This window comes from Halichoeres trimaculatus, unplaced genomic scaffold (genome assembly GCF_033239565.1).
Source record: "Halichoeres trimaculatus isolate MK-OKI-2021-1 unplaced genomic scaffold, fHalTri1.1 fHalTri1_scaffold_19, whole genome shotgun sequence".
Taxonomy (NCBI): domain Eukaryota; kingdom Metazoa; phylum Chordata; class Actinopteri; order Labriformes; family Labridae; genus Halichoeres; species Halichoeres trimaculatus.
In genome coordinates this window covers 21270402-21279812 of record NW_027437197.1, presented here as the reverse complement: position 1 = coordinate 21279812, position 9411 = coordinate 21270402, and the positions used below count along the sequence as shown (strand labels likewise).

At 38.5% G+C, this 9411-nt stretch overlaps 1 protein-coding gene across 2 annotated transcripts in view; it reads left to right on the top strand.

The window, feature by feature from the left end:
- The first annotated feature begins 957 nt into the window (after nucleotides 1–957).
- map3k13 (mitogen-activated protein kinase kinase kinase 13) overlaps nucleotides 958–9411 on the top strand; it is a 40947-nt gene continuing 32493 nt past the window's right edge. Inside the window, exon 1 of one of the 2 annotated variants that reach the window (XM_074694799.1) lies at nucleotides 958–1043. The gene's annotated coding sequence lies outside the window, so the exon portion shown is untranslated. The remainder of the gene's footprint in view (nucleotides 1044–9411) is intronic. The other variant, XM_074694801.1, reaches the window with a different exon arrangement.

The following is a 9411-nucleotide window of genomic DNA, read 5'->3' as shown; positions in this document are numbered from 1 at the left end:
CTGAAACATATTAGGTCATATCCTGACTTTTTAAAATTTCTTCTTGCTTTTGCTTTTTTTTTTATTGTATTTATTTATTTATTTATTTTGACAGGGCTGACCCATTTAAAGTAATTCAAGATTGCTAGAAAACCACTAAAAACAGTTTAACTGTTAAACATACATACGGAAAATATGGTCAATATTTCCAGACAATGCCAGAAAGATTCAGATGTGTATCTAACTTTTTTCACTTCAAAATTGAGTTTCTTATAATGAATGGTGTCAGATGCTCCTTTCACGACCCCTACCAGGTTGTGGTCCAATTGTTGAAGTGTGCCCTTGATAGAGAGAACACTGTATATACTTTTTTAAATTTATTTATTTTTTATTTTTGCCCTGGCCCTTCAAATGTCTGTGCACGCCACTGCTGCAAGTATTCGATAAAAAAAAAAAAAAAAAATATATATATATATATATATATATATATATATATATATATATATATATATATATATATATATATATATATATATGTTTTTAAATTAGAAGTTCTCGCAATGCCAAATGTTTCCTCTTGCTGTAACACAAATTGAAGTTATAAGAATATTGTGTTTATAAAACTAACATCTGCAAATAGTGTCAACAAAGCACTAATCTTAACTTCCTGAAAAACTTTAGTGAAGTTTCATGATTGAGAAAACACATTTTACAACATCCATTTAATGTTTAAAATTGAAGCTGCTTATCTTTACTTTTTTTAACATGTAAACATTTAAATTAAGTAAAAAGAGAAAATAATCAATTAAAACACTTCTTAAACTTCAGGTTTAGGTTAGCAGATAACGTCCTGTGATGATTTGCTGCTGTGTGGTTGTCTTCTTTATAGACGATCTTTGATTGCGTAAACGCCGGCGTCCACAGGTGTGCGGGTCCAGTCTGTCCGGAAGTGACGTAGGACGCTCACAAGACTACCCCAGTGGATTGTGGACAGTAAATAGATGGACCGAGCAGAGAGGGAGCGAGCAGTCGGACATCTCTGAAAGATTCAGCGCTGCTGAACGGTAATATTTATGTTTCTGTGACTTTTATCATAACTGTGACACTTTAAACTCTACACATGTTACATTTGGGCGTTGGGGGATTTTGTGTTATTGTGGGATGACACTGAATGCGCTGATGGGGCAGCTGTCAGAGGAGCTGTAAGCATTAACGCGACGACGAGGCTCTGCTACGACAACTGTTTATAGTGTTTATGAATGAAACCTCAGCTGCTAATAAACACCTCCTGTGCTGACTGCCAGCAGACAGAGGCGGTACCTTTAGTTTCTGCACGGGGAGTCACGCAGCAGATATAATGCAGTATTAAAAGGTTGTAGTTTCGCTATCATTATGTAACAGAGTGGGTAATATGTTGCTGAATCCTGACTTGTTTGGGGAAAGAGTCGGAGTAGAGAAGAGGGAAATTACAGGCTGCAGGAGTGGAGGCTAAATTATAGTGGGTGGTGAAGAAAGGTTTGTTTTTGAGAAACATGTTAGTCAGAATGTGCTTTTGTTTTCATGTTTGAGTACGTGGCTGAGAGGAGACAGCAGCATAATGTTCTGTCTGAGTCCTCTGTTTGATTTAACATTTCATGGTCCAACATGTGAGGATATTTTGCCTTGTAGTTACACATTGCTTCATTTGTGGATAGGATTTTTTTTTCTTACCATTTAAGATTAAACTCTTTGAGTTTTTGTTTTACATCATATTAAATCTTGCCACATGAAAACACAATTCAAGTCCAAAATCTTGACCTGAACGAGTTTTATGCAACTACAGTTAGAAGTAATACTCTTAAATTTCAAGTATGGCGTAACTGTAATGTTAAACAATAGATACTTGTTAAAATGTGTTGTAATCAAGGTTAAAATAGTTTTGGATTTGTCATTATAGTTTAGTTTTAGTTAGTTTTGACATTTTTTCCCATTATAGTTTAGTTTTAATTAGTTTTGGAGCGGGCATTCTAGTTTTTATTTAGTTTTAATTTTTGCAACAAGGCTTAGTTTTAGTTTAGTTTTAGTTTTTTCATACCTTATTAACCAGGTGCAGGATTCAAAAAGGTCAGAGTAAATATTTTGTGATACAGTTTATTTTCAAGTCCAACATAGTGCCAACTGCTCAGTCAATGCTGATACTGAACTGTTGGCTGCTGCATTAAACACAAGAAAATAATATAAACATAAAATATATTAAGTAATGTTAACATGAATTAAATAAAAATAATAAAAACATAAATTATATAAAACAATATAATATGAGCTTTAATAATTAGAAACTTGGACTCTGTAACAATTAAACTATTACAGATGCTCTGATTCATGGCTCCTCTATGTTTTGTCGCAGCACAGCGCACAACCAGTCAGTGCAGTAAACAAGCACGTCCCAGTACGTCGCTGTGATGGTGCCGTACGGCGCTGACAACTACCGAAAACTGTCGTAAAACTGGTTGAGAAAATGTGTTGGATTAATTTAAATCCTAAAGGCTATTAATATTGTCAAAAACTATAACTACGGGAATTTTGTCTTTAATTTTGGTTAGTTTCAGTTAGTTTTGTGACACAAGATACAGTTTTAGTTCACTTATCGTTTTTGTTTTCTTTCCTAGTTTTTATTAGTTTGAGTTAACTGCAATGTATTTTAAATTTTAGTTTTCATTTTTAGTTTCGTTTTAGTTAGCAATCATAACCTTGGTTGTAATTACCTTTAACTCATTAACTGCGCATTTTGACCTAACTTTCAAGACCCACAGAATATCGAGTTCTATGACTCTGTAAACACAGAAACTACCGAAATAAAGAGTAGACTCTTCTTTCATCAAAAAAAAAGACTGTCCCTACCTTTTTCTGTTCTTTAGCTGGCAACGTTCCGCAATGAAATGACGTCTATTAACGTCAATGGCAGTGAAAGAGTGAAAATGCTGTACATTATAAAAAAAGGAAATTAAAATGATCACATACTTTGTTATGCTTTCACTGTGAGAAGATTTGTAGTCCAACATCCAAAATTTGTAGTCCTTTTGAGAACTACGTGACCACTTTATAACACAGATACAACCTTTGCTTTAAGAAACCAGAGTGTTGAGTCAAGCTGAGAACCTTCAGGGTCTTCACTCCCCTCAGACTTTATTCCTCACCTCTGTCCTTAAACTCAGCCTCCCTAAATAACCAAACAAGTTGCCTGTCATAAACTAAAACTTGACAAAAGCTGCGTTTATGTCCGGCCTGTTGTGTCAGACAGCTTTATGTGAGCAGTGCAGCAGCCCTCAGCAGCCATCTGACACAAATCACATGCAATCATTCATCCGCCTCTTGTGACGACTTGATGTCACAACAGTTTTACGGTTGGGCTGCTTTTCATTTCTGTGCCACACACTCTGACAGTCAGCAAGCGTGGAGCAGTGTGGAGAGGGTTACACGTGTGAGCGTTGGATGCTGTGTGCTGTCGGCATTATGTTCCTCTCTGATTGTGCTGAGTGCGACGTTTCCAGTAAGTGTCCACATGTGTGTTTGTAATGGCCTCGCCTCTCTTCTATCTGCTGTGGTGCAGTTACAGGTCACGCTCAGCTCCAATCAGCCAAATGCAGTCCCTCCTCTGACTGCGTGTTGAGGGCTACACCTCTCAGGTGTTCTTAACTATGGCACAGAGACACCCAACACCAAACTCACAGTTTCAGCAGCTGTGGGTCAGGTCAGCCTTATAAAGCCTCTTGGTTCATATTTTTATGTAACAAGGAGAGCGGTGGCATTGAGCCTGAGCTGTGACGCCTTTGATAATGAGCTCGTTGTTTTCATTTCAGCAGTAAACAAGAAAAGTGAAGGTCTTTTTTGAGGAAACAGCAACATCTGTTTCATTTCCAGCCATTAGACAGAGAAGTGGAGTCCAGGTATTTCCTCCCTTACTGCCCATCATCAGCAGAAATCATAACTCTCACTTGGAGGATGATGGCGGGGACGCTGTTTGTAAAACAGAAACATACATATTCATCATGGGACTCTGCCAAATCTGAGAGTTCTTGGTTAATTTTTCAGGCAGGCGCATCTGGTCCCTCTCTTGTTCAGACTGATTGAGGTCAGGCCGATCACAAACCTTTAATGAAAACGGCTGAGCTTTAACAGCCCTGAGGTGTTTTCATAAATAACTAAGATGATTGCTACTGATGTGAAAGCGTCTGACACGGCATCTGAATTTGGATTAAACTAACAGGACGGCAGTTTAAGTTACAAGAAAGTGGTAGATCATACCCCTTTTTTGTAGATATGAGAGATAACTGAAAACTGGGATGGCATGAAGGGCCAGTGTAGTGAAAATTAAACCAGGGAAGTCATCATATGTGTTCGAAGAGTCGCAGATTTGCAGGAATAAAGTCTCAAATAATGATAATATCAACAATAACAAAAAGGTCACAAATCTATATAAATAAAGTTGCAAAGTTAAAAATGCATGAATAAAGTTGCAAATTTGCAGTAAAAGCATAAAATATCTGCAAAAATGAGTAACAAATTTACAAGGACAGTGTTGCAAATGTTAAGAAGCAATATTTACAATTTTGAACATGGCAGGTTTGCAATAAGTAAACACAAATTATGATAAAAAGTCATAGACATGCAGAAAGGATTCACTAATTCACCAGAATAGATGTAGTTTGGCAATAAGTCACAGTTTTACAAGAATACTGTGGCAAATTTGCAAGAAAAAGTCAATTCACGAGGATAAGGCTGCGGAAGTCAAACATTTTAAAAATAAAGGAGCAAATTTGCAATAAAAGAGACTCAAATGTTCACATTTTAAGACTAAAGTTATACTCCAAATGTGTAGTGTTTACTTTTTTCAGCATAACCAGGATGTTGCAAAGTTTTTTTACAACTTTTTGACCAGAATCTCACAACTTTGTTCCCTCATTCTCAAACATTTTTTAACTTTATCTTGGAAATTTTATAGGGACGGGCATCAAATTAGGTACCTTTATAGGTACCGAAAGAATTCCATCTGTAGTACCGGGCTGTCACCGGTCGAACCAGCTGTCAGCGGACCGGCAGCACCGGCCGTTCTGGACTTCTCCAGATTGTCTAGATGGCCAGTCCGCCCCTGACCGTATTTATGCAAATGAAAGGTACCCATCATTAAATATTTAGCTTTTCTAAAACTTTTTTAAGGCCCAAAAACACCGTCATAAAAAAAAAAAATGTGAACAAAAAGTCTGCACCATTTTCGTCATACTGGTGATCTTTGTTGCTGATGAGGTTGGTTTAAGTGTCATGACAGTTTAATTTGTATTTCTCAAAACAGTTTGCGTCTACTCAATGAGGCAGATGTCTGTCTAACATGAGTCTGGTTCTGTCCGAGGTTTCTGCCTGTTAAAGGGAAGTTTTTCCTCTCCATTGTAACTTGCTAAATGCTGCAAAGCTCTGTACTTATGGTGGGTTGAGATAAGATTAGACTCTTTATTTGGTCTTGATGTTGGATTTCTGTTAATACAATTTTATAAACATTAACGGGTCTATACCTGTTTATGTGAAGAGAAAACGTTTGTAACGATTTGGCGCTAAACTAAGCTCTCCAAATCAGCACCGTCACTATGTGTATTGCTTAATTGCAAACTATTTGTCTTTTTTGTGCTGCTGTGATAATGATGCACCTTTTTAAAGGCATCTTTCACCTTTCTTTAAAAACTCCCAGTGTCACTTTGGCCTGATTGTTCGAGACATGAGAAAAACATATATCATGTAATATCTTGTCTTTCTTTATTTTGAAACAGTCATCAAGCGTGGAGCTGCTGCTTCACGGTAACACAGAGTTTGTTCAGGTGTTAGTATCAAAACGTGATCCTCAGGGTGCCACGTCGCCAAGCATGGCCACAGAGGAGTCTGGTGGGGTCCTGATTCTGGGGTAGAGACAGGAATCTGTATTTATGTAATTGACATGTGTAGCAGCAGCAGCAGCAGTGTAGCCTTACAGCTGGTCTGATCTCTCTAATCCCGGCCCCCGGAGACTCGATTTGTTTGTTTTTTGGTCACATTTGTATAGCAGTGGCTCCGGCTCTGTCCCATCAGGCTTAATGAGTAAGCTCATTGCTGTGTTTCGTAACATTGAGCATGTAAAGATTGATTGTGTTGTTGGGGAACTGCTGCTGAGGAGTTACTCCAAGTGTCAGCTGTTTGAACGGGCTGCTGTGATATGAAAAAAGAAGTGATTATCTTTAAAATCATGATAACTTCTTAATTCACCCACCCACTTTGGAGATTTGGGTCATTTTGGTTGCATTTTGGACCAAACGGGACTCTTGAGGTGGTCACATCGGCCTCTTGTGTTCATCTTTTATAGATATGGTGATTCAGTGAGAAATAGCAGTTTTTGTTTGCAGCTTTAAATTTAACTAATCACGAAATAAAGCTTCATTTTTGGGGTAAAATGTCATCACCTTTCAAAGTTTAGTGGGATAAAGGAAACACGTTGTGCGCAGGTGTGCGGGGTCTACAGTAATGCCTGCCTTAAAGCTGTTTTAAAAATAGCCTTCACATTTCTGTCTCTCTGCTGAGTGTTCGCGTCGCGTGCAGCCATTGAAGGGCAGCTGAGCGGAAAAAGCCAAACAACAAACGTTGGGCGAAGGGGAAACGATGTGAACATGAATGTCTTTCCCCCGCTGTCCCACTCTCTCTACGTCTCCTTCCATCCTCCTCCCTCCTCTCCTCCCTCAGGCCCTCTCCTCCTCTCCTTCCTCCTGACTGACATTTCTGTAATGACACTGTCTGAGCTCCACAGGCCCTGCCTCCATCCCATCCGTAGCCTCCTGTGCGGCACACACAGGCCCAGCTTGTCACACAGAGAGCCGCCTGGCAGGCCTCACATCTATATCAGACTGTAAATGCCAATAAGGACGACTCAGCTTGATTAGGAAAGTAAGCAGCCTCCATCTTTTCCGGGCCCTCTGTTCTGTTGGCTCTGATGGAGATAAAGTGGAGGGTTTATGGATGGACTCATCTGCCAGTTTTAGGACTAGGATTCTGCTGAGAAGTAGGTTAAGCCCCACATCTCCTTTATATTTGGGCAGGGGGTATTATGGAGGGGAGGGGCTCAGATTAACTCCTGTACCAAACCTCTCTCGTCATTGAGTCACATTTAGAAAAAGATAAATTTATCTTCACCTTTTACAGAACGAAGGATGCAAAACATCACGAAAGAGCCTTAACACGAGGACTTCATGAAAAACCAGATCATTTCTTCACGTCTGCAGTGTTGACAGACTGTGCTGACATATTGTGGTATGTGTGTGTGAGTGTGTGTGTGTGAAAGCATGCTTGCATACATACAGTGTTTTCATACCACAGCTTTAAACGTACCTCTCTCTTATGATGTGTCTGCTAGCTGAGCTTCTATAATTACCACAGCCTGCAGCGCCTCATGGGGAGCATATTAACACACACGAGTGGAGAACCAGAACCAGAGCACATGCAAGTCAGACAGGCTGAGTGTGTGTGTGTGTGTGTGTGTGTGTGTGTGTAGCGTATACAACCACTCATGTGCATCTGATGAATAATAGATGACAAGAAAAGATGTACTCATATAATGTATAATGCATATTATATCTATATATAGATCTGAAAAGCTTTTTTAAACCTGATATAACCGGACATTTGAGTTTTAAACCAGTTCAAGAGTTAAAACAGAAAAATCTGACATTCATCTGAAACGGTATTAACGTTCATTTTTAACTAATGTCAGATTTTAAATACTTTTAAACCAAGAAAGTTGACATTGAGAGTTTTGTCTATAGCAAAAAATATATCTATACCAGGGGTGGCCAACCAGTCAGAGACCAAGAGCCACAAAAATGACCATGGTACTACAAAGAGCCACATCACACACGTGGTCTTACAAATGCTCTTCCTTTCACACATAAACGAAATGACATAAAATGAAAAGCAGTACATGTCCATCTATCTATCTATCTATCTATCTATCTATCTATCTATCTATCTATCTATCTATCTATCTATCTATCTATCTATCTATCTATCTATCTACATTGCACATGAGCAATGAGAGGAGCACATGTAGTGAAGAGAAACCGAAACTTAAGTATCAATTCCATCACCCAAGCATTGATCAATACAGATCTCAACATTGGCATCAATATATCAACATTTTAGATTGATCATCACACCACCACTCATAACTGTATATCTATACATATTTTTTTATGAATGGATTGAAGAGCCGCACACCTAAAAGTAAAGAGCCACATGCGGCTCGCGAGCCACAGGTTGGCCACCCCTGACCTATACCTACAAAATAGTGGTGTGGGCAACTGGAGACCCTCTGCTGTGGGAATACAATGATAAGACAATCCAAAAACAAAATTTAAACTAAAAATACACTCAGAGAGCACAGACCTCCACCAAGCATATTGTGATTGTCACCAACTCTTTAGTCCTACTTTAATGTTATACTCCCTTTCAGCAGACTGTCTGCTACAATTTGTTAGTTGCAGGTTTGTATGATAATTTGTTACTTGACAGTGTTGAAAATTATGATGACCCAGTACATATTTTAAATTCCTTACCATAGGATCCAGAATATTGTCAGGATCTGGATCGTACTTTTACATCTGTCAGAAATTATGGTGACCTTGTCTTGTTTTGTTTTGCAAAGCAATCCGACCATTTATGGTGAAGTTATATACACAAATGGTGAAAACGGCTCTATCTCACAATGATAAAGAATCCTTTACAAATATCCTGGATCCAGACGGTGATCCGGATCACCTCCAAAATTTAATCACTTCTTCCTTATCTCATTTTGAAGATTTCCTGGAAATTTCATCAAAACTCGGTTACTTTTTGAGTTATGTTGTTCACAGACAAACAGACAAACTCTCTCAAAAACATGACCTCCTTGGTGGAGGTAAAAGCATGAGATGCTTAATTTAGCTGATCATTCAAAAAATAGACTACCTATGTTCACTTATCACAGGTCTTAAAGCATTGACTCATCAGTGCTTGCTAGATTCTCCTGTAGGCTTGTCTTCTCCACCGTCATGCAGACTGAAACATTGGTCTCTTTTTATTTATAAGTGTATCTTAGGTCTGCTATATATATAATATAATATAATAGAAACATAGAAAACAGATTTTCTGTTTGCGTGGTTTTATAAAAAGATAACCATCATTTTTGGATGAGATATGCAGTTGCCAATGGTTTTTGATTTTGGAAGGCGTTTCACGACCCCCACTCGGGAACCACCGGTCTATAATAGATTTGTATTATTGTTCCTGTCATGTTATCTAATGTGGAAATTCTTTTACCAGCTGTGGTTATTGCCAACAGCAGACAAAAAATGTGAAAGTAAAAGAGGGAAGCATTGTTGACCTGGTGGTGGAGGCATGCGCCCC